Here is a 27,454-nt window from a genome sequence, read left to right as displayed (position 1 = left end):
TTGAGTTTGTTTTTCCCTTTCTAGTACCTCCTTGATATGAGGTATAAAAACAGGAGCCTAGTGTGTGAGAATTGACCCAGACTTTATAATGACCTGTATTTATTTAATTCAAGTTTATGTAAGACTAGGGGACAATTAATCTTATCTTTATCTTAAAATAGAAACATAAAATATTCCTAAAGGTCTTTTTTATTTTGCTTTACTCATTAGAGCATTTGACACAGAGTGAGAGAGAACTGGAGCTGGTTTAATGATTTTTTAAAAAGCGCTAGTCTTCCCCAAATTACGACGATCAAAGATGAGTAGGCCTAAAACATAAAGGGAGTTTCAAATCCTGAGGATTTTGCATGGAATGTTTGAACTAAGATGGTCAACATTTATTAACTGCATTTCAAATAGATTTGGACTGAGAGAACATTTAAAGGCTCCCTGGAATCATAATTCAGGGCATGAAAAGGACAACATATGACTATTTTCCTCCCTAAGAATAAGGCTGTTTGGGATTTCCTTGGCTCATCTCCTAAAGCCATTTCCTTTGCTCATTTACACATTTCCACTTGGAGACAATTCATTCTTTGGATGTGAAAGTCCCCAATTCTTAGCTAGTTTAGCCATTTGTATGCTGGTCAGTGTCAGAATGAGAGAAATCCCCCCTGAGCACTCCTTTAGTCTTTTCAAGGCCGATCTTATCTTTACAAACATTTCTTGATCTGCTTTATCATCCTACCCTGGAGAAGATGGATTTGATATATTTTTTTTAAAGTTAAACATTGTGCTTGGTTTAAAACAGCACACTAAGATAATGCTATACTGTTTAATCCTCTGTTCTTTTTATAGTCTTTTATTCCTTTGAGTCCTTTCCCACTTTAATTTTCTGTATTGCCGCATCTCCTATCTTATGATGTTGCCATATATCTCTTTATTTAAAATATTTAGCGTTCAGAATTTTTATATCAGTGATTGAGGAGATCTGTTTGGACTAATTTTTTTAAATGATTCAATAATTATCAGCAACTTTTGTTTTTTCCTTTTAGTGATTATATCTGTTTCATTTTATGGTTTTGGGGGTAGACTCATTTCTTTTACTTCCTATTATTTAAAACCTTTCCATATCTAATTGTCATCAATAATCTATTTAAATTACTATTTTAAGAAAAAATGTAATCTCCGTCAGGGGGCAATAAGAAGAGTTAGTTTTACTGATTCTGGTAGGCTGAGAACCTCTACCTCTGGCTGTAGTCTAAACTGAAGGAAATAAGCAAATGCAGAGCACTGGGCTGCAGCATTTAATATGTGTTCATGCTTTTGGTCTGTCTTGGTTGCCCAGTTTTCTTCAGCTTCTATGGCAGCTGTTCTATACAATGGCTATAGAAAGTCTTTGTGACATTTCTAGAATTTTATATTTCCATTAGCATTATATTCCATCAAGATGTACAAAAACATAGAAAGCTACAATTTTCAACCTGCAACTAAAAGAAAAAAAATGCCCTACTGTATTTTCTCTTACTAACATGATTTGATTCTACATGATGTCGTCAAAAAATAGGATGCTAATTTCTTTAAACACTTGGCTGGTATCATCCGGAAGTTCTCCAAAATATATCTGCCATGTCTCATCTGTAGTTTCATTTTCTTACGCCTAAGGAATAATATATCTGAAGGGGAATAGAAATACAAGCAGGAACACGTAATAAGTAAGTAAATGGTTTTTCAAAGACTTTTAATGTTGCAGTTTGAGTATTTTTGTAAAACAACTGTAAATGAGTTATGTGCTTAGCAAATGATATGCACTACCTCATTCACCTTGGAATGTATAGAAGCCAGTCTTGGATTCCATCATTTTGAATCTTAAAAGTTTACCTCATTTCTTGGAGATTTAAAGTAAATCTCCACGGACTTTGAGACCAATGTGTTACTCTACTTAAGGTGATTTCTTTTATTTTAAGTCATTTCCAATGACTAGGGGTTCATAATTGTCTCTTTCTCCCCAACTTGTACACTTTCTGTTCTTCATAAAGATACATTTCAATAAATTCTTTGGATAATACTTTTTCATCATGATTACTAGTTACTGTTGTTGAATCTTTGCATATATTCACTGTGTAATATATTCTTTACTTTTTGCCTCTTTTCTTCTGTATCCAGATATTTTCTTGGCCTTAAGAATACTTTCCAACCTACCTCATGGCCCCTGCCTCCAGCGTTAGGAAACTATTTTACTCTAGCTAGCTTTTGACATACTTTGATATTCAAAGGATGGAAATCTCTCAGCTCTTCCTTATTTAGTATCCCATAATTCTCAATAAAATTCAACAAAATAGTAATTTAGTAATACTTGCCTATATTTTTTAAAGGTGCAGTATATTTTCAGACAGATCATATGAATTAAATAATTTGTGTAGAAGTATACAGTATATGGTAAATTATATACTACAGAATATAGATCATGTAAGGGTAAATACGAATTTAAAAAGAAAAAGAAATTCCCTAGCACGAAATGGACAGAGCTTTTCTTAGAGCATTTGCTTTTTGAAAACTTGTAATTATAAGTTCTTTCTCTGTCTCTTTGAAATGTATGTAAATCTTTTCGAAAAGCTAGGTAAACGTGTCTTTCCAGCTTTAAGACCCAGGAATACCTTTCTGAAGGGGAAACCATCTCTTTGAAATGTAATCACGGAGAAAGAGAGGGCCCCTCTCTCCTAGCTTCTATGAGAGGGTAGGAGCCTAACTTTAGGGGGTACCTTAACTCTAAGTTGCAAAATGATCTCCAGCCATAACAGTATAAGAAGTTTATTTTTCCTTTTGATAAAGCCGAATAACTTAACACAGATAGTCACCCCAATTACCAAGTGAATTTAGGACAAACTGTGTGTGACAAATAGTGCTGTCAAGTCCTTTTACTTGAAGACTAGTTCTTGTTTATCTTGAGAGCATGTAGGGAGTGGGTTGTGACTGCTTAGGTGTAAGAGGGTGCGATTTCCTTCTGTCTTTGCAATCTGTTTAGTACATTGCCTGTGATATATATCACACTCTGGTTTTATGTTTATTTAATAATAAAATTTTTCTTTCTTATCTACCTTTGTGGAGAGGTTTTCTGGGGTGCAAGAAGATTTTTAAAAATTATATTTTCCCAAGTATCAGGAGCTATTTAATATAGTACAGACCATAAGTATAAAATTAGCTTAAGAAAGGAGATATCTCTGTCTCTCTGTCTCTGTCTCTATCTCTGTCTCTGTCTCTGTCTCTCTCAGACACATATGTATCTATCTATATATCTATATGCTTATATAGAGAGATATGTGTTTATATGTAGAGACACATATATACATATGTGCATATTTGTGTTTACAATATATAATTAACACAGACAAATATGAGAGAGATCTTGTGTTTCTTTGTATGTGTAAGGGGATAATGTTTGTACTTACCTCACAGGACTTTTGTGAACATTAAAGAGATAATATATGTAAAGTGTTAGGCATGGTGAATGCTCTCAGTACAGTAAATGCATAGCACTGTTATGATTTATAGCAGGGCAGGGGCATCAGCATTGCAAGGTTCTTAGAGTCAGGAGGTGCTGGATCTCCCCTGTACTTTCTACAAAGTCTGGGACAAGTAAACAAACCTCACTGAATGTTTGGTTCCTCAATTGTACTGTGAGGGTGAGAAGAGTACTCAAGTATGAACGTCACATGAGATATATAGCAATGATTTTATGAATACTCCTTCCCTTTATTTACAAAAAATTATTATATGCAAAGAAGAATGGGAAAGAAGTAAGGAAGAGCAGACAAGGGGAAGAGAAGGAAGACAGAGGTAGAAGATAAAAGAAGCATATGGAGCAGGGAGTCAGGAAGACTAATAGCAAAGTAATTTGTTTGCGTAGGAGAAACATAATGTCCAAGGTCTTATAAACAAATGATGCCAGATGATCAGGGACTTTAAAAGCATCTTTAACACTTTAGTATCAATAGGTAGTTGGCAATGGGAAGTATTTTCCCTCTGTTCTGTATTTCCTCTATTGTGAAGTGTTGTTTGAAGTCCTTTGTCCATTCTTCCATGAGATTTTCTTTCTCTTTTCATTAATTTATAGGATAACTTTAATCCTTTGTATAGACTTTAAAAATAAGATTACAAATTCCATATACAATGCATTTTGACAAATACATGTATTATAAATATCTTTTTTCTCTTTTCAGCTTGACTTTTTATTCTATTAATGAAATCTTTACATAAAAAAGTCCTTCACTTTAATACTTTCCAGTTTATCATTTTTTCCCACCATGAATAACACTTTTTTGTGCTTAAAGTATCTTTGCTTACTTAAATTCACAAAGACCTTCTCTGATGCTATCTTTTAAAAAGCTTTCTTGTTTATCTTTCACATTTAGATCTGAAGTCCATCTGGAATTTATTTTTGTGTATCATATGAAGTAGGAGTTGAGATAGCTATTTTTCCTTTATGGATTTCTATTTGACCTAAGACCATATATTGAAAGGTGCCCTTTTATTTCACATTTTAAAAATAAATCAAATGATATGAACAGACATTTTTCCAAAGAAGAGATACAGATGGCCAATAGGCACATGAAAAGATGTTCAATATCACTAGTTATTAGGGAAATTCAAATCAAAACTACCATAAGGTATCACCTTACACCTGTCAGAATGTTTATGATTACCAAGACGCAAAATAACAAACGTTGGAGAGGTTGTGGAGAAAAGAGAACCCTCATACACTGCTGGTGGGAATGCAGGCTGGTGCCGTCACTATGGAAGAAAGTATGGAGCTTTCTCAAAAAGTTAAAAATAGAAAAACCATACAATCCAGCTATCCCAGTACTGGGCATTTATCCAAAGAACATGAAATCAACAATTCAAAGAGATTTATGTATCCCTGTATTCATTGCAGCCTTATTCACAATAGCCACGATGTGGAAGCAACCCAAGTGCCCATCAACTGATGAATGGATAAAGATGATGTGGTATATATATATATATATATATACAATGGAATACTATGCAGCTATAAAAAAAGACAATATTGTCCTATTTGCAGCAACATAGATGGACCTTGAGGGTATTATGTTAAGCGAAGCAAGTCTGACACAGAAAGACAAACACCGTATCATTTCACTCGTATGTGGAAAGATAAACACATGGATAAAGAGAACAGATTAGTGGTTACCAGAGGGGAAGGGGTAGGAGGGTAGGTGAAAAGGTTAGAAGGGCACATATGTATGGTGACAGATAAAAATTAAACTATTTGTGGTGAGCACAGTGCAGTCTATACAGAAACTGATAAATAATACTATGCATCTGAAACTACACAATGTTACAAACCAATATGACCTCAATAAAATAGTTGAAAAAAAAAAAGTAAAATAAAGTAAATCAAGTGACCAGCCATGATTGGGTCTGTTTCTATAATCTGCTCTGTTCCAAGGGTCAGTTTTTCTAACTTGTGGCAATGGCCAACTCTTCTAATTCCTATAGATTTGTAATAGGGCTTGATATCTGGCAGTGTAACTTATCTAGCTTTGCTGTTTTTCTTCAAAATTGTCCTGACTATGTTTGGCTCTTTGCATTTCTATATAAATTTTAGGACCAACTTATCAGTCTCCGTGCAATTGAAAATCTGCAGAAATTTTTGTTGGGATTGTACTTTTCCATAGACTAATTTGCAATATTTGGCATCTTAATGATATTGTCTTCCAATACATAAGCACCATATCAGCTGGTTTATTTAGGTGTTCTTTAATCTTTATCAAAACATTTTGCATTTTTCTGAGTGCAGCTCTCTCACAATGTCTCAATCGATTTATGTAAAGATGTTTGAATTTTACTGCTATTTCTAGTGGCATTATTTTAATACTACTATGCTACAAGAAAATTTCTAAACAGCCACACACTGATTTTTAGCAAAACTAAACATAAATTATACTGAGCTATTTAAAAATGCTCTAACCACAACTGGTAAGTTTTATATTCAAAATTTCTGTTTTTCATAGCTTTTCTTTTTTTTACCTTGAGATTTTCTTTCCATCCCCTCACACTCAGTATGTAACCAAACACATAGAAATCAACCTGATATTTAATAAACAGTGAAAAACCTGCTACAACACCAAAACTCTCTGACGAAAATTAGAAAAAAATCTCCACACTTATCATGGAGAAATTTGACCTACTTTTAAGAAAAAAAATTAAGTGGAATCTCTGGTGAATAGTTATGTTAATGATACTCCTATTTTCCATTTCTAGGACTAGTTCATGAAATAATTACACTCTAACACCAGTCTCTCTCTCTCTCAAATGTATGGAGTAAGGTCTATAAGGTATACTAATCTTACAGTGTAGAGCTTATGATTATATGTTCTCATATGTGTGTGTATATCCTGGTGTAACCACCGCGCCAAACAAGATGCAGAATATTTCCAGCACTTCATACATTTTCACTGTGCACTTTGCCAGTTCATACACTCCCTAGAGATAACACTAATCTGACTTCTACGAACATCAAGTAGTTTCTCCTGTCTTTGATCTTTATATAATTGAGAATATACAATGTATACACTTTTATGTCTGGCCTATTTCACTCAGCATAATACTGATGAAGTAGAACATGTCATTGCAGGGACCAGTAGTTTGCTCTTTTTGTTTTGAATTGTTGTATAGCGTGTCATTGATTGAATGCCACTATTTCATATTTTATGAGAATGAGCCCCTCTTTGTTTATTCTTCCATCTGTTGACAGGCATTTGACTATTTCTATTTTGGCACTATTGTGAATAAAGCTGCTATGAAGATTCCTCTACAAGTCTTTTGCTGGACATAAACATTTATTTCTTGGGTAAATACCTAGGAGTAGAATTACTGGATCACAAGGTAGATATGTATTTAGCTTTAGTGAAAACTGTCAAGATTACATGCCCACCAGCAACAGAAGAAATCCATCTATATCCTCCCCAAAACTTGATATTATCAACTATTAAAACTTTTGTCATTTTAGTAGGTGTGTATTTCTATCTCATTGTGTTTTCAATTTTTATTTCCCATGAAGAATAACAAGTTAAGCACTCATTTATTAGCAGTTTGGGGTATACACTGTTTTGTGAAGCTCCTATTCTAGTCTTTGGCCATTTTTTAAAAACTGAGTGCCCTAAACACACTGCCAGTGTTTTTCCTCCTCTTGGTTTTCTCTCATAGGTCTTCTGCTGTCTTCTTCAATGCTGTATTCCCAGTGCCTACAACACTGCTTGACACTTGAAAGGCACCCATTGAATAATTATGGACTAGAAAAACAGATGCATGAATTGGTTTAAGCCATCAGACCTTATTTTATTTTATTGTCTCCCATTTATCCCACTTGCATTGGAATACTCTACCCACTCAAATATATTCATACATGTCTTAGAAATACATTTTTCTTTTAAAGATCTATATTGTTTGTGGGTTTTTTTTAACTAAAAAGTGATGATATTTTATAAATACCACATTTTATTTTATTTTTTTAATCAACACTATGTTTTTGACGTCTGTCCATATTGCTGGATCTATTTAAACCATTGCTTCTGATTTTTGTGTAATTTCCAATTATATATATTCCTAATATTGTTCTTATCCATATTCTGAATTATCCCCAACTCCCCTGATAGTATAAATAGTGCTACGATGAACATACCTATACATATTCATTTTTTTTAATGTTCTTTAAGTTCTTTGGGACATCAATCTATCTATCTACCTACCTATCTATCTATATATCTATCACCTGTCTATATTGGGACTACCGAGTTCAAAGGTATAAACACTCTCAATTTCACTGACCACGGGCAGATTGTCTTCTACATGGCTATGTCAATCAGCAATCGACAGTGCATGAGGGTTCACATTTGCACTCAACTTAATGTCTAGCATCGTCAGGTTTTCTACTGTTTGCATTCTGATGGGTGTAAAGGTGTCTCGTTTTAATTTGTACTTCTCTGTGTATGAGAACGGCTGAGGCCTATTAATACACACTCTGGCCATTCAAATTGCCCTTTGTAATAATATCATAGTTATATCAGTTACCCATTTTTAATGGGCTTCCTTCACTTTTTTTTAATTGATTTTCAAATATTCTTTACATAATATAAATACCAATTTGTCAACAGTCATAGATAAAGAAAAAAAACTCTTCCAATCTGAGGGAAGTCATTGAACATTATCTAAAGTATCATTCCTAATAGAAAGACTTAACTCAAATTCATCAATTCTTTTATTCTATCCTTGTCCTTTTAGAGCTGGTTCCCAGAACACAAAGCATTTCTCTTAAATTTTCTTCTAAGGCTTTTGCACTTTTTTCATCCTGATCTGGAAATTTTATCTACCTAAAGTTCACCTTCTTATGCACTAAAATGTAAGTAATCAGTTTAACTTTTTTCCACATAGTGAGGCAGTTTCTCCAATTCCACCCACTAAATAATCCATTCTTTCCTCATTTTTGATGATTCATGTCTAAATGTATTGACCTTGAAAATAATCATAAAAAAACAAAGTTGCAAAACAATATATAGAGAGAATGATCTTAGTATTGAGTCAAAAAATGGTTGGAGAAAGGTAGGATAATATACAAGCATGATAATTTATTTATCTAGTGGTATAGACATAAATATTAATTTCTTTGCTAAACCTACATCAACTAAATTTATTGTAATAAGGATTTATTTTTTATTGTTTACCTTTTTGTAGAAATTATATATATATATGTATATATATATATTTAAAGTGAATACATATTAGAAGTATACTACCTGACCCAATTTTACAAACAAATGCACTTATATAACCATCACCCAGAGTAATATAAAGAATATTGCCAGTACCCTAAGAGCCTTCCCCAGTTCCAGATCCACTCATTTACCCACTCAACACAATCTCAGCTTTCATTTCAACCGTTAGAATTAGTTTTGTCATTTTTTTAACTTTATACCTATTAGAATTACAGGCATACCTCATTTTCTTGCACTTCACTTAATTGTGCTTTGCAGATATTGCATTTTCTACAAACTGAAGATTTATGGCAAACCTGTGTTGAAGTAGCCTATAGGTTTCATTTTTCCAACAGCAGTTGCTCAGTTCATGTCAGTGTCACATTTTGGTAATTCTTGCAACAGTTCAAACTTTTTCATCGTTATTATATTGGTTTATGGTGGTCTGTGATCACTGATCTTTGATGTTTCTATTGTAATTGTTTGGGGCTCCACAAACTGCACCCATGTGAGACAGTGAACTTAATCGATAAATGTTATGTGTGTTCCGACTGCTCCACCAACAGCTGTTCCCCCATCCTTCCTTCTCCTCAGGTCTCCCTATTCCCTGAGACACAACAATGTTGAAATTAGGCCAATTAATAATCCTACAATGGCCACTAAGTGTTCAAGTGAAAGGAAGAGTTGCACATCTCTCACTTTAAATCAAAGGCTAGAAATGATTAAACTCAATGAGGAGGGCATGTTGAAAGTCGAGATAGGCTGAAAGCTAGGCCTCTTGTGCCAAACAGTTGGCCAAGCTGTGAATGCAAAGGAAAAGTTCTTGAAGGAAATTAGAAGTGCTACTCCAGTGAACACATGAATGATTAAAAAGTGAAACAGCCTTATTGCTGATGAGGAGAAAGCTTTACTGGTCTGGATAGGAGATCAAATCAGCCACAATATTCCCTTAAGTCAAAGAATTAAGGGAATTAAATTAAGTGATCTAGAACAAGACCCTAACTGTCTTCAATTCTATGAAAGCTGAGAGAGATGAGGAAGCTGCAGAAGAAAAGTTTGAAGCTGGCAGAGGTGGGTTCATGAGGTTTAAGGAAAGAAGCCATCTCCATAACATAAAAATGCAAGGGGAAGCTATAAGTGGTGAGTAGAAGCTGCAGCAAGTTATCCAGAAGATCTAGCCAAGATAATTAATGAAAGTGACTACACTAAACAGCAGATTTTCAATGTAGACAAAAGAGCTTTATATTGGAAGAAGATGCCATCTAGGACTTTCATACCTAGAGAGAAGAAGTCAGTGCCTGGCTTCAAAGCTTCAAAGGCTGACTCTTGTTAGGGGCTAATGCAGCTGGTGACTTTAAGTTGAAACCAATGTTCATTTGCCATTCTGAAAATCCTAGAGTCCTTAAGAATGATGCAAAACCTGACTCTTCACTTTTTCAATCTTTCTCCTTTTCTAAATTAATAGATTTTATTTTTAGAAAAGTTTTACGTTCTAAAATTGCAAAAAATATTGACTAAATGGTACAGAGTTCCATATATCCCTCTCAACAGTTTTCCTTCTTATTAACAAATTGCACTAGTGTGGTACCTTGTTGCATTTAATGAACCAATACTGATATATTATTAATAAACAGTTGACGTTAGGATCACTCTTTACACTGTACAGTTCTCCAGATTTTAGGAAGAGCATATTGTCATGTATCCACAATTACATATCATACAGAATAGCTTTGTCACTCTAAAAATTCTCCGTTCTTCAACTACTCATGCTTCCTCTCCTTTCTCCAAATCCCTAAAACCACTGATCCTATCATTTTCTCTATAGTTTGCCTTTCCCAGACTGTCACATAGTTGGAATCACAAAATACGCAGCCTTTTCAGGTTAATTTCTTTCACTGAAACAATACACATTTAAGGTTCCTCTATGTCTTTTCATGGCTTGATCGATCATTAGTTTTTATTGCTGAGTGATATTCCATTTTATTGGCATACCACAGTTTGTTTACCCTTTCACCTGTTGAAAAATACCTTGATTTCTTCCAGTTTGGGGAAGTTATGAATAAAGCTGCTATAAACATTTGCGTGCAGGTTTCTGTATAGATATAAATTTTCAGTTCAGTTGGGTAAGTAGCTAAAAGCATGATTGCTGGATTGCATGATAAGCGTATATTTAGCTTTAAAGGAAACTGTCAAGTTCTCTTTTAAAGTGGCTGTATGATTTTTCATTCCCAGCAGCAATGAATGAGAATTGCTGTTGCTCTGCACCCTCATCACCATTTAGTACTGTGAATTTTGGGGGTTTCATCCATTTTAACAGGTATGTAGTGCTATCACATTGTTGTTTTAATTTGCAATTCCCTAATGATATGTGATTATAGTATGAAAGGATAAATGTCAAGCATTTCTTCACAAGGTTATTTTCCATTTGTAAGTCTTCTTTGGTGAAGTGCCTGTTCAGATCATTTGCCCATTTTTTAAATGAGTTATTTGTTTCCTTATGAGTTTTAAGAATTCTTTTTATATTTTGGATACAAGTCCTTTATTTTGCAAACATTTTCTTCCAGTCTGCGGCATGACTTTTCAATCTCTTAACAGCGGCTTCTGGAAGTTTTATAATTTTGAGTTTTATATTTAGATCTATGATTCATTTTCAGTTAATTTTTGTGAATTTTGTGAAAGGTGTCAAATGTGTGTCTAGACTCTTTTTTGTGGGCATACAAATGTCCAATTGTTTCAGTACCATTTGTTGAAATGACTGTCCTAGCTCCATTGTATCACCTTTGCTCCCTTGTCAAAGATAAGTCCACTGTACTTGTGTGAGCATATTTCTGGGTTCTCTCTTCTGTTCCATCAAACTACTTGTCTATTATTTCACAAATGCCATGTTTTCTTTATTACTGTAACTTTAATCTCGAAGTCAACTACCGTCAGTCCTCTATCTTTGTTGTTCTTCTTTAATATTATTTTGGCTATTCTGGGTCATGTCCCTTTCCATATAAAATTCAGAATCTGTTGATATCCACAAAAATAACTTGCAGGGATTTTGGCTGGGGTTGCTTTGAATCTATAGGTCATATTGGGAAGAATTAACATTTGAAAAATACTGAATTTTTCTATCCATGAACATGGACTATCTATCCATTTGTTTAAATATTCTTTGATTTATTTAATCAGATTTTTCTAGATTTTCTCATATACATCCTGTACATATTTTGTGATATTTATATCTAAGTGTTTTATGCTAATATGTTTGTTATTTCAATTTCTGACTTTCCATTTCTGGTATTTGGGAAAGCAATTGAATTCTGTTGCAATTGAATTAACCTTGGATCCTACAACCTTGCTACAACCACTTACTAGTTCTAGGATTATGTTTATTGATTCTTTGTGACTTTCTACATAGACATTTATGTCATGTATGAGCGAAGATAGTTTTATTTCTTCCTTCCCAGTATGTATTTTTTTATTTCCTTTTATTGTTTTATTGCATTAGCCAGGACTTCCAGCGTGATATTGAATATGAGTGATGAGAGGGCACATCCCACCTTGTTCTAGATCTTAGGGAGTTTCTCACCATTACATAGGTATTAGCTGTAGGTTTTTGTAAATAATCTTTATCAAGTTGAGAAAGGTCTCCTCTATTCTTAGTTTGCCTAGAGATTATCATGAATTGGTATTAGATTTTGTCAAGAGCATTTTCTACACATATTAGTATGATTATTCCTTTTAAGCCTATTGATGTGATGGATTACATTATGTGATTTTCAAATGTTGAAATAGCCTTGCATTACTAGAGTAAGTCCCACTTGGTTATGTTGTATAATTATTTTTACACATTTTTGTATTTGATGTGCTAATTTCTATTGATGATTTTTGCACTTTCGTTCATGAGAGATATTAGTTCCGCAATGTTCCCTTCTTGTATTGTCTTGTCTTTATCTGGTTTTCATATTAGGATAATGCTGGTTTCATACAGTGAGTTAGTAAGTGCTCCCTTTGCTTCTGTTTTCTGCAAGAGATTATAGAAAATTATAATTAACTTTAATTTCTTCCTTAAATATTTGGTGGTATTCACCATTGAAGCCATTTAGATGTACTAATATCTTTTTTTGGAAAGTTATTAGTTATTGACTCAATTTCTTTAATAAGTATAGGCCTATTCAGATTACCTATTATACCTTGTGTGAGTTTTGGTACTTCTGACATTTCAAGGAATTGGTTCATTTCATTTAAATCATTGATTTTCCATTTTCTCAGCTTTTTTCTTTTTGGGATGACAGAAATGGTGACTTCCAATCTCTTTACATGTTGGTCCTGAAACCAGAAATCAGTTCCCTCTTTTTTTTTCAGATTGAACACTTACTACTGATTAATCATCAAGTACACTGACTATTTCTTCTGATGTTTCCATTTTACTGTTAGATCCATCTAGTGAATGTTTTATTTAGATATTGTATATTTTTGTTATAGAATTGTATTTGGTTCTTTTACAGATTTTCTACTCTCTACTGAGGTTTACTACTCTTCACTTATTATGACCATATTTTCTTTTGCCTCATTGAGTATGGTTATTCTAGATGCTTTCAAATCCTTGTCTATTAATTCCAATATCTGGGTCATCTCAGAGTTGGTCTTCAGTAATTACCTTTCTCTTGTGAATACAATCATCCCTTGGAATCTACAGGGAATTGGTTCCAGGACCCCCATGGATACCCAAATCCAGGATGCTCAAGTACCTTATAAAATGGCATAGTATTTGCATATACCATGCACACATGTTCCTCTATACTTTCAATCATCTCTAGATTATTAACCATAAATAATGCAATGTAAATACTATGTAAATAGCTGTTATACGATATTATTTAAACAATAATAACAAGAAAAAAGATCTGTACATGTTCAGTAGAGATCCAGCTTCATAGGCATTTTGATCCGTGGTTGGTTGAAATCATGTAATGTTTTCCTGTTTTACATATGTTGGGGGATTTTGGATTGCATTCTGTACATTACGTATAATATATTTTAGAAACTTTGAATTCTATTATGTTCTTCTGAAGAGGATTTCTCTTTCACCTTTTCTTTTGCTTTATTTTTTAACAGGCACATAACTTGGATAAACTCTGCAGACGCTATGACTCTGTTGTAGGGAGCAGCTCAAAACAGTTTAGTCTTTTTCAGCTCACCTAGGCTGCTTGGGCTCTTCCCCATGCATTTCCAGTTCATGTCTTAGTCAATAGTGTGGGCAGAATTCACAGCAACAGTTGAGAATTCCCCTTTCTGGCTCTCTCCTTTTTTGCATTTCATTGCCTCAGCTTCTAGTTGCCAAGGTTTCCACAACCCAGATCTTTGATTCTTCAAAGTAGCTCATTTTCTAAAGAAATTTGACAGCCTGTTCTTAGACTAAAGCTGTAAACACAGGAGATGCAATCAGTGCCATTTCCTTCTTCAAAGTGTCAAATTCCCTCCTCCCTGCCAATATCTGCCTGCTACTGGTCACTCCCCTGTGCTTTCTAGCGGCTTCTTTATTTTTATTTTTTGTCAGCTGTTTTTAGTCTTCAGGGAAAGTTGGTCTGATAGGAGGTAATCTGCCACATGAGAAGTACAAGTCTTAGAACACAGTTGATTTTTGAAATTTGATCTTGGATACGGTGTTGAATTTATAGGGCTGTGTATATGGTGATTTATGTCTTTTGTAAGTAAAGACAATCTTGACTCTATCATTTGGATCATATACATCCATTTCCTTTTCCTCTGACTTGTTACTTAGGACAAAATTTCCAGTATATGATGAAAAGTAGTGATAATAATGTGCATCTTTCTTTTTCTTAGAGGTAATATGTCTTGTGTCAACTTTTTTTCTTAAGTATCAGGCTTGTAGTTCATAAGATTCAGGCACACCTACATACACACACATTTGGTAAAGCAATTTAACAAAGAAAGCAAGTTGCTTAGTTTTGAGTGAGTTTTTAGTCATGATTTGGTGTTTGAGATTTATTGAATTTTTTGTTTCGACTGGGAAAATGATGTGATTTTCCTCTTTCACACAACTTCTATGGCAAATTATATTACTAGATTTTAACACATTAAATCATGCTTGCATTCTAGGGATAAAACTTATGGGAAAGCAATAAATTTTAATATATTTATGGAGCCAAATACTGTGGAAATAAACACAACCTTTTTTAAGGAAAAATATTTGATAAGAAATGTATTTGTCTCCATTCACACAGATTTGATTAGAAAGAAACTCGAAACTGAAGAAAGATCTTAGAGCAGCTTGTTAGTCACCGAAAGGGAGATTCCTTACACCACATCAAAGTAAAACAAAAACTACTTATTAGGTGTGTAAATTCCTTCTATTCAATTTGTCAAAATGCTTTCAATTTGTCAAAATGCTTTCAATGTATCAAAAAGTACCTACATTGGAATCTTTATGTTTGAAAAGATGACTTAGATTTTTGACATATACTTTTTTGTGTGGAAAAGATATCTTTAGCATATGAAATATTTTTGCTTCTGATGGTAATTATTTATTTGAATAAAGAAATGCGTCTGGTAATTTTCTAATTTAAACACACATTAAACATTCTTAATACCACTCAAAATTAATATTTTTCCTGGAAATTTCACATCTGCTATTATAAATGAAATGGGCCTATGCTTTTCTATTTCCATGCCGTCCTCATCTGGTTAGAAGTCTGGATTTTAAATGCGCTTTTTAAATTAGGTGAATGCATTTTGACCTTTTTCTATCGTGGTGGTTAATTGTATGTGTCAGTTGGAGGGTGTTTTTGGATGAGATTAACATTTAAATTGGTGAACTTTGAGTAAAGCATTATGCCCTCCACAATGTGGGTGAGCTTCAGACAATCATCTGAAGGTCTGAATAGACCAAAAAAGACATCCCCTTCAAAACCCAAGCAGCAAAATGGAATTCTCCAGAAGATTGCCTTCGGACTTCACCTGCACCGTCAGTTCCCCTGGGTTTTCAGCCTGCCACTCCATACGGCAGATTTTAGACTAGCCAGCCTTTACAATTGTGTGAGCTAGACCTTTGTAACAAGTCTCTTTATACACACACACAAACATACACACATCCTGTTGGTTCTGCTTCTCTGGAGAACCCTAAATAACTACATCTCTTTTTGGGAACAACGTGTAAAAGAAAGGGATTATCTATTTTTAGAAACGTTGGAAAGACTCACCTGTAAAAACATATGGGCCTAGGATTATTTTACCGATATTTTTTGTAAGCAAAAGTTAGTATTTCATTACCATTCATTTGATCTTTTGGCTGTTAGTCTATTTAAATTTTCACCTAACCTTCATTGGGTTTTTTCTTATAGCTGCTTACTTCTGCTTCATTGTTCTATCATATTTTCTTATCTGTTTGGAGGTATTTATAATGCTTTACTTTGATTTAGCAAGGGAAGTCTGTTCAATTAGTTTTTCTTTTTGTTTTATGCTTTTCCTTTCTTTCCTTATTATTTATTTATTTTTACATTTCATATTCTGCAAATTTCTAATTTTCTCCTATGAGTTCATAGTCTTTTGGGAATAGCAGCTGCATTGGCTTGGAATGCTTTGGCCCAGCAAAAATGACTTTATCCCAACTCTGAATTATATCTTCCACGATGAATTTAGGAAGTGAGCATGAGGAATGTGCTTCAAGGTGGAGATGCTCTTTTCTTACAATCTGAGTTCACCAACTCAATCCATTTTCCTGCCCTCAACACCTACTCAACCAGGAGAGTCTCTGTACTTCTGCTCTGGGTGCTGCTCACACTCAAGGGTTTCTTCTCCGGGTTCTAATAACCCAGAGGACTGAGCGCAGAGGGGCTGGTGGACAGAAGTATTGAAATATCAGAGGCTGGTACCTCTCCCCCTTTCTCTTCTCATTTGCCTTCCAGCACAGCCAGCTCTGTAACCCCCCAACTCCTCCTCCCCATTCCTCCACTGATTATTCTCTTTCTAAATCTTGTCAGTGATGGAACAGGTGAGCAGTGATAACGCTCAGGCAATTTAGTAAAGAGAAAAAAAGGAACAACAATACTGCTCAGTCCCCCACTGGAGTCTCTGCTCCTCTTCTAATGCCACCTCTGCCTCTCTGGGAGTTCCTCAAGGTTTTAATGTTCTGAGATCTGTCAAATTCCTTCTTGCTTTTGTGGCATCTCCAAGGTTAAGCTCTGGGAAAGGAGCCAGCTTCCTGTGCTCATTTGCCATCTTGTCAGGGGCCAGAAGTCAGAGGTACTTTTTTCCTGATTTTTTTTTTCTTTTAAATTCAAATGCCCCACTCTTCCACTGAGGCAATTTAAAAGTTGAATCTTAAAAATAGAACAATTAGGATTCAAAACAAAAGGAACTTTTTGAACAGGAACAGAAATAATATTCTCCAGCTTTGAGAGATGCTGGTAAATATGTGTAACCACAGAATTTGATTCTGTATTTCCTATATGCTAATGAAAATGGCAAAATTGGCTCTATTTCATAAACCTAAATAAATCCTTTTGCAAGGACATTTCCTAAATGCCCTAAATAACATACTCCTAGGTTCCTTTTGGGCCAGTTACTCAGGTCAGATGTGACCGTTATTTATTCCAGAATAGAAAACATTTGTTTTAAGATTTTCTAGATATTTTCTGAATGTCTCTTTTTTCCCAACTATTTGTTAATGAACTCTTAGCAATTCATTGTCCAGTAGGAAGAAAATTACATAAAAGCTGTTATCCAAGAATCTACCACAGTTTAAGGAACTGAATTTATGAAAATGTTAAATGCATATGTTGCATAAACCATCATTATCAAGCTTCAAGTTTCCCCACAAAAATGCCCCCGACCCCTGGCATAGGAAGAGGTCTAGTGTCACCAGTATGATGCTTAAAGGGACAGAGGATCTGTTCAATGAGGATCTGTGTTTTTCATCTTATGTCTTTTTTGGAAATATGGTCTAAATCAAAGACAATGTGGAGATCCTGACTAAAGTTTGATATGTATGATCTTAATCACAAGGGAAATGGATCAGCTCCCCATCCAAAACTGATGAGTTTAAAAATCTTTCAAGTTTTTAAATATATATTTTAAAATATTTTAAACTTAAAATCATACTCTAGAAACTATCGAAATATGTGTAGGAAATACACTAACCTCAGATGGTTCTATGAATGCTTCTTCCTAATGCACTAAAAAAAATGATTCATAATATACTTTGAGTCTAGTCAGTGCAGAACACTGGACCACTAATGAGTTGAAAACCAACAGGTAAATGATTGAAGGCATTAGACTTCCAAAGCAGATGAACTATAAGATTTGTATTTCCTCTGATTTCTTTGTACAAAAAAATCATCAAATGTAGGAGCTCTGTGGTATGTGGCAAGACTGGTGTCTCTATAGGCAGAGTGAGCAGGGGTACTTTTATATTAGGATTTCAGTGAGTACAGAGGGAATACGTCCACCTCTACCCATTCCCACTCTTGACACCTGAAAGTTCATTTTAAGCAATGATCTCCTCTGCTGTGAAGCCACCTACAATTCTAACACTACCTTGGGAAATGTAGCTGTCAAGCATTTGCAAGCCCTTCTTTCTTTCCTCATATCACCCTATACTTTGTATGCCTTCATTACACTTACCTGTGATTTCTTGTTAGTTGTTTTTAACAGAGAAGCCTACAAATTACCTCAAAAAAGGGACCTTGTTTACTTTCTTCACTATCTCCCTGATAGTTAGCACAGTGACAGATCATATTATCAAATATTTAGAATAAAATAATAGGGCATAATAACTGCATGATATACCACAATATTAGTTGTAGAAAAGTCTGTTAAATGAAAGTGGAAAACCATTGGCAATATACTTTCCTCCTAATAAAACATGCTTGAATCCCATGCAAACCCAGGGGAAGAGAGAATATAAATTCCTTAATGTATATCTGTGGGGCATTTGATGGTCTAGAGAAACACTGTCCAATATACATGTGATGTGAGCTACATGTACTATTTTAAATTTTATAGTGACTACATTAATTAAATGAGAAGAGAGGAAATTAATTTTAATAATATGTTTTACTAATCCAATATATACAAAATATTATTATAAAATCAATGTAAGAATAAGTAACGAGACATTATAACATAAATATTTTCATAGTAAGTCTTTGAAATCTGGTGGATATTTTGCAAATACAGCATATCCTAAAAACCACATGTAACTCCACATGTGACTATTGGCTACCATATTGGACAGTGAAGGTTTAGAGCAGTGCTTCTCAAACTTAAGTATGCATGATACACACCTGAGGATATTATAAAAATGCAAATTCTGATTCAGTAGATCTGGGCCAGGGCAGAAGTTATATCTTTCTAACGACTTTGTATTTTATGCTGATGCTGCCAATCCATGGACACTTTGAGTAGCAACAGCTTGCTGTTGTTACTGCTGGCAAGTTGGTTCCAACTCCTAGTGAAACCATGTACAGCAGAGCAGAAGCCTACCTGGCCTTTTTCTGCACAGTTCTCTCTCTGATGCTACACCAACAATACTCTGCGCTGTTCATAGAATTTTCATAGCCAATTTTTTCAGAAGTGGGTGGCCAGGTCCTTCTTTTTACTCTATTTTAGTCTGGAAACTCCACTGAAACCTGCCCACTATGGGTGACCCTGCTGGTATTTGAAATACCGGTGGCATAGCTTTCAGCATCACAGGAACACACAGCTGCCACAGTATGACAACCAACAGATGGGTGGCGTGGTTGCCTGACGGGAAACCAACCCCTGGCTACAGAGGTGACAACGTGAATCTTAACCACTAGACCACAAGGGCTAGCAAGAGCTTGAGCACAATATAAATTCTTCAGTAGCAAAGCAGAGAAACAAACACCAGCAAATTCTCAAATTTATAGAAAGACTCAACCAAAGCCTCTCTCCATATTTGAACAGTTATCAGAATATTTGACATTTCCACTTGGATGAATAATAAACATCTCAAATTCAGTATGAATGCTTTATTAAGCTGCTGCACACAGAGGATAATTGGAGCTCAGTCACACTGAGACCTTCTGAGGACCTGTGCAGAATCTACCTCAGAATGCTCACCCTTCTCCGTATGAGAAGCTGAAGAATTTATCTACTGATTTATATTCCCCACTGTTTGAGAGTTGGGCCTGGGGGAGTTGCCTCCATTGCACTTCTGGGCTGCACCCACAGTCAAGTTGAACAAAAAAGTCTCATTGCCTTAGGGGAAATCTCAAGACAGACGAGAGGAGACATCTGTTTAGGTCTTGAGGGTGGACGCTTTGTGTTCATGGAAACTGCCACTGCAGTTGAAATCAAAGGGTGTTGGGGGTATATTGTGATAATATGGAAACCCAAAAGTGTCCACTGCCAATAGCATCACCTGTCCTCAGCATAGCTCTGTTCTTTAATATGTTTCCATTCTAGTTTTAGATCATACAATTTTATTTATTTTGGCCCTTACAGATTTCTATTGTTTAGGCACACTGGAAAAAAACATGATCAAAATTATGCTTCATACAAGAACTCATTACCTTTTGGCGATAGTATCTCCAGATTTTCTGCTGAGAGTGGAAATCCAGTAATGACCTTGTTTCACACATTTTCCAGATTCCACATCCCTATTCTCCCAGTGTGATGGCAAAGGCTTGTTATAGGTGGAACTGTAAGAAACTGCAGGATTCTTTAGGTCAAAATGGTTGAATATTGGCCAGCTCCTATACTCCACTGTGGGAGAAACCAGAAGCTTAAAGTGTCTTTGAGGCCGCTACTGAAGTATCTTGTTTGGACCTGCAAAGATGCAGAGAATTATCAGAGAAGTCACAAAAATACTTTGTCTTCTTATACAACAGCAGACTTAAACACTCTAGTGCAAAAACGTATCGCATAGAAGATTCTAAGGAAATTCCTATATCCTTTTCAAATATGATAGTTTTCTGTCTTTTTTCCAAGTGCTTTGGAACCTTGAGTAACTGACTAGACCACACACTGTTTCTTGAGGACATGAGTATGTAGACAGCAGTCATGTGGTCCAGAGGAGTGGAACAGCAGGCTTGTTCCCATGGCCCCAGTGAGGTAGTTACAGTTGATTTATAGCATTCCCTGATGTCAATGAGGAAGACTCATTTTCACTTTGATTTGTGGATGTTTAGTGGCAGGACATTTAGCCATATCCCTTCCCATGTGAATGCTCAACCACCTATAGAATCATGATGTACTAGAAACGGAAGAAATATTTCATTATGAATTTAATACCAACACTCAGGAAGGTTAAGTGAGTTTCCCAAGGATAAACATAGCATTTTTGTAGCAGACCCAGAAACAGGCTCAGTCCCTTGACACCTAGACACAAGAACTCCCTGGGTTGCAGAGTGACCAGTCCTCCTAGTTTACCCAGGACAGGGCAGGGTTCCTGGGATGTAGGACTTTCAGTTTTAAAACCAGGAAAGTCCCAGGCAAAGCAGAAGAGCTGATGACCATAAATATGCATTCGAAATTCAATTTTCTCATTAAGAAAACTTTCTGGCAATATTTACCTATCAATACTGAGATTTAGTAGAATCAACATAGGTACAGGACAGACAGCTAAACTTCATGTCCCAACTTTCTGTCCAAGGAATGGGGCAGAGTGATAAACATTCTTTCCAGATCTGGACAAGAATATGTCCTTATAAGCGCTTCTCCATATTCTTTCTTCACTGATTTCCTGAGTAGAGGCCAAGGATCCAGCAGTCATAGGGAACAACAGAGCTGTTAGTAGAAGCAGCCTGAGTCTCTAAATGCTCTCCTTGATGAAAAACTAGCCACAAAACATCCAATTGGACTGTGACATGAGTGAGAGAGAGTCCTTTGTTTCGATAAGCCAATGATGTTTGAGAATGTCTGGTATAGCTATTAGTTTACCTTGACTAACACAGATACCTATGGCAACATCATCTATTGGTTTAATTTTTTTCTTCTCTCCCTCTTTATCAATACAGCAAGTATGAGGAGACGGTTAACAAAAATAAGGGCATTTTCTCAGTATTTTTGACCATAAGGGGGAAGTATCTTGCACTTCTTAGAGAACTGCAATGGCTTTTGGATGAAATATCTAACTGAGAGTGTTGAAAAATTCAAATCAAATTAAAATTAGAAAGCTGGAAATTGTGGCCTTGAGGAAGTGTATTTAATTTTCTTGCTGATTATTATGTGTGCTTTTTTATTGCTTTGAGTTTTTCAGTTGCCCAAAACATTCATATTATTCATATTTTGTTGACATGTAGATGAGTTTGAGAGCCCATTTGTCCTCTAAACTTTCAGAGAGTACATCTTTTACCCTGTCACCGTTTTCTTACTCCATCATCATGTTTCTCCTAAACTCCATCTATTGTATATGTAGAAAGCATATAAATACCATTTACATAAGTGATTCAGTAGGTGACATATGTTCATCAATCATAACTTGTGATTACATTCTCTTTCTTACTAAAACAACTTAATATGTACTCAAAGACTAGAAGAAAAGGAAACTAGAATACACAGAGGACTTCAAAGCAGTAGATATCATTTAAAAGCAAAGAACCATCCAGGAAGAAGTGGAAAAGGCAAAGGATCAGAGACCTACAGATCACACCATATACAGCTCATATCCTCCAAGGAAAAGAATAGATAGGGAAATTGCATTACTGCTAAATGAATAAAATAATTAGATTCAACTGTTTTAGGTGTTAAAGGTATCTTGGTGTATTTCCTGAATAATTCTAGGTATACAGGCAAAGAAAATGCAAAATATAATATATATAAGACATTGGAGTGCAGGCAACTTATAAAATATACGTTTAATATAAGTTCATGGAAGTTTATATAAATTTAATCACCATTGATGGGATTAAATATCTTCTTACCAATGGGATTAAATGTCTTGTTCCCAAGAAGATAAAATGGAGAGGAAGTGAGGATCTGCTCCTGTAGCCTGACAATAGATTGGAAAAAACTGTGACAGCATTTCTATTGGAATTACTGCCTGTGTCTAGACTTTTATCCAAAACAACTCTTACATTAATTTTTAAAAAGTGTTTTATTTAGTCCTTGATAAGAAAACTTTCCTGTTTATGTTTTTTTTCTTACAAGGTGATATTTAAAGAAATGTATAAAAAGTATAGACCATAAAACACCAGGTTAGTTGGAGATATGACTTAATTTTGGTCTTGACATATGTCTGACCTTTAGGAATAATTTTATAAATACCTTCATTAAAGCCAGAGAATGGCCACAGTAGTCATTCTAGCTAGTCATCTGTGGTCAGTTCAGAAGGGAAAATGAAAATACGCCATGACACCATCAAGTAGTTGGAAGATGAATATAGTACGAATAGGAAGCTAAAAATACAAAAAGTGAACTTTTCAGAACAATGTGCTATGTTACTTCACCAACTTTCCAGGACCCAGAAATGACTGTCTGAAATCTTTATTTCAAATTAAAACTAATTAATTATTTAATTAATGAACAAATAGACCCTGCCACATTGTTGTATGGGAAATGTACATGGGATATTAGAAGCAAAAGAGACTTTAAGGATCACCTTCTCCAGCTACGTCATTTAACAGGTGAAAAGACAGTGTGAGTGACTTATACTACATTCCATACCCATTAATTTAGCAAAAATCGGATCAAAAACCAGTTCTCATAACTCTCAATATCTCCCTTTGGTCTCTGTCTCTGTCCAGTGGTCTTTTGATTACATGATAGCCATTCAGATTTTAACATTAATTTTAAGAATAGCATCACTTTAGTATTTTGTCCTAAAAAAGTAAGAAAAGAGATGAATCACTTTGTATGAGCATAGAAGAGAAATCGCGTTTGCTCCCATAATTTGTCAAATTATGAGATCATGAAGACCCTTGCCAAATAGTAAAACTATACAAATTCCAGAGTGTCGTGCTCCCTCAAAAGTATTTACTACATTGTTGATGCTCTGACTCCAAAAGCATTCATAACGCACAGATACCCACTAACCCATATATATTTTTACACACATAACTATCAGGACGAACTAGTAGATCAAGAGGGTAAACTGATGTGGGAATTATTAAGCTCCTATTTCTCAACTTCAAACTCACCCATCTACATTCCACTTTGATGCTTGTATCTGAACAGCAAACCAAACGTCTTCTTTACCAGCTGACTCTATTTTAAATTCTGTCAAGAGGGGGCGCTAGAGAGACTAGAAGGCTGCAGGAGAGTTATAGACACAGGGCTCGCTCTTTTCTGTTAGGCTCCTGTTCTTGTTTGCACCACCCCTTCAATAGTTCTTCTCCCTGGCAAAGATAATTGGCTCCAGTTGCAGCAATTAGTTTCCAGTTTTTCTCTCATGCCCAGTACCAGCCACATCACATGCCGTTACAGACAGGAACATGGTAGATCTACACCCCTTTCCTTGGAGGTCTGAGACCGGCCCTGTTACTCTCCTAGTTCCTGAAGCGCCACCACAAGCAGGGACGCACTCCCTCCTCAGAGGGCTGGGCCTGCACGAGCCCTTCCTCCAAGCATCTAACACCCCAACTGCTTTCCTTTGCTTACTGTGCTCCAGGGATGGGTAGTTGCTTTCTGCATTTAACAACTTCAAAAAAAGTCAGTTTCTTTTTTTCATTTTCTGCTTTCAATAGCTGATTAAATAAATATAAATATTAACATTTTCTCTGCTGCAGTAACTACTGTGCTTTCTGTTTTCCCGACCAAACCTTGACAGATACAGAAATAAAAACTTGACCCTGATTGAGGATCTATCATGCATCAGGCATCACTGATACATTACTTACTTTTCAAAATTTTCTCCCATATACACAGTAACACGTACTAATTTCACTATTTTCTTTTTGGTGAGGAAGATTGGCCCTGAGCTAACATCTGTTGCCAATCTTCTTCTATTTTATATGTGGGACGCTGCCACAGTATGGCTTGATGAGTGGTGTGTAGGTCCACACCCGAGATTCAATCCTGCAAACCCCTGGCCACTGAAGAGGAGTGCATGAACTTAACCACCATGCTGCCAGACTGGCCCCATTCGTTTTTTTTTTTTTGCTGAGGAAGATTCGCCCCAAGCTAACATCCACGCCAGTCTTCCTCTATTTTTTAGTATGTGGGCCACCAGCTCAGCATGTCCACTAACAGAGCAGAGTAGGTCTGCACCCGGGAACTGAACCCAGGCCACTGAAGCGGAGCATGATGAACTTAACTACTAGGTCCCCAGGGCTGGACCAACTATTTTTTTTTCTTAATAGCTTTATTGGGGTATACTTGACATTCAAAAAACTGCACATATTTAAAGTATACAATTTGATGAGTTTGCATATATGTATACATCCATGAAACCAGCACCACTATCAAGGTAATAGATATATCCATCACTTCCAGAAGTTTCCTTGTGCCCCTTTGGTGTTTTGTTTTCAGAAATGCCCCCTTCCTGGCACTCCTTTCCTCAGAGTGGCCAGAGAAAGGTTTGTGAGTTCACCTGGCCACCTCTTCTACTGTGAATTTCCTTCAGGAAACCCTACTTTACGGCCACATGGCCTGATGTGTGTCTGTGCCCCATGTCAGCAGTGACCTTAGGGTGCTTCTTACTTCCTCACTTAAAAGTAAACAGCTCCAAATTTTTCTCATTATGAATATTGTTTTCTGTCTTTTATTTGTAGATATCCTTAAGCAGATTAACTGAGTTCCCTAGTTGACAAGGAACCCTTTTGAAAAATCATCAATGGTATTGAATTTTATGAAATATCTTTCCTGCATCTATTAAAATGGTCATATGATTTCTCTTCTCTAATTTGTTAATATGGAAAATTACATCTTTACATTCCCTGCACACAACTAATTTGGTCATGACATACTACAATAGAAAATGAAATATTACTTAGAATACAAATTAAAACAATACAGTTTTGAACATAAACTTTGCAATGATTTTAAGAACTACTCTTATTTCCACATATTAAACTTAGCCTCTTGCTTAGCAACTACATTCTAAATTTTCTTTTAAATGACCAAAGAATTATGAAAAATAGCATTGCCTGAAAAAATCAGGTATCACAATGAATGAATTTTAAAATATCATAAACACTTTAAGACTCTGGGATGAAAACAAACAATACAAAAGAAATATATAGTGTCTAAAATATTCATGCATAAATAAAAATATAGGGTTTGGAAAAAACACCAAAGCAAAATTTTTCTTAAAAGCATCTAACATATATTTAAATACTAACACCACATAGTTGTAGGGGTTGAGCTTTAATAAAATCATGTGATCACTCTCCCTAGCGGCAACATCAGTGTGTGCGCATGTGCGCATGTGCATTCACCCAGCTTGTTTCCTAGATACAGATCACTCCATGGTTTCCAAGGCCACAACTCTAGGTGAGGGAGCCTCACAGGCTACTCAGTAAGGAGGCTACATGCTGCATCTGTACACTGGGAACAGTGCCACCCACTGTCTTACTCCAGTGGCTTCCTGGAGAGGACTGGTCCTGCAACATCAAAGTGCATGTGACGTAAGGCCCTTTGGAGTGGACTTGACCAATGAGATATGAGTGACAAGGAGAAATGAGGGATACATTTTCCTGCCTTCTTTTCCTCTGGACGCCATATTCTGTCAGACCTCCGAAGATGCCTTGCAAAACCAAAACTTAACCTCACTAATTTCTAAGTTGAAGCCACTCAGGGAAATATCTCCTTATATTCGCTCTCTCTCCTTCCCCACCTCATTTTGTGTTTTCTTTGAGTCCTGCAACATTGGGATTGCATTATCCAATAAACTATGACCAAATGTGCATCATTTTCTAGGAGAACACACAGCTAAAACTGACAGAGTAAGCATTTTCCTGGATGAGCACATATTAGGTTATATATTAATGTCTTATATTCATAGATCATGGAGGAGGAAAAAAATCCATAAAAAATCTCTCAGTAGATGCCAAATACAAATTCAATAAAAGTCAATATACATTTTTGAATAATGAATTATGTAAATAATTTAAACCCTAATTGAGTTTTATTCCCATAAATGAAAAACATCTTTTTTTCAAATCAACTGTCCACACAATTTCAAACCCAAGCCACATTAAATCATTCTCATTAAAATAAGAGCCAACAATGGAACGCCTGCATGTATAAGCATGTGACATTACTATGTCAGTTTTAGCTAATGAAATCATGAGGAAAAACCAAATGAATTATACTGGAAACATCATATAATTATACACTTTATAATATTTACCAAAAAGCACTAAATTTATAGTATCGTTTTATCTAGCAATTCTGTGCTTAGGAATTTATCATTTGGATATAAATGGGCTTTTTGCCAAAGATGCATGGGCCAGTAGAGTGTATGCTCCACAGAGGCAGGGGTGGCAATATTTTGTTCGTGGTTGCATACCAACACATACCCCAGCTCTTGGACTACCATCGCGATTTCCAATGACTCTGCCGTCTAGGCCAGGCAGTCTTCTAAGCACATCACAGAATCAATACATTCAATTTTCATAACAATCTTAATGGTAGATATTGTTACAAATGGGGAAACTGAGGCTCACAATGATTATGAGTTGTCTAAGATCAGACAGGCAGTAAGTGACGAGACAGGGATTTGACTTCCAGAACTACAGACCATTGACCTCTAATGCTTTTCATTTGTAGAAATCACATAGTTCTTAAAAAAT

The sequence above is a fragment of the Equus asinus genome, chromosome 6 (genome assembly GCF_041296235.1).
Source record: "Equus asinus isolate D_3611 breed Donkey chromosome 6, EquAss-T2T_v2, whole genome shotgun sequence".
NCBI lineage: Eukaryota > Metazoa > Chordata > Mammalia > Perissodactyla > Equidae > Equus > Equus asinus.
Note: the sequence above shows the minus strand (reverse complement) of the source record.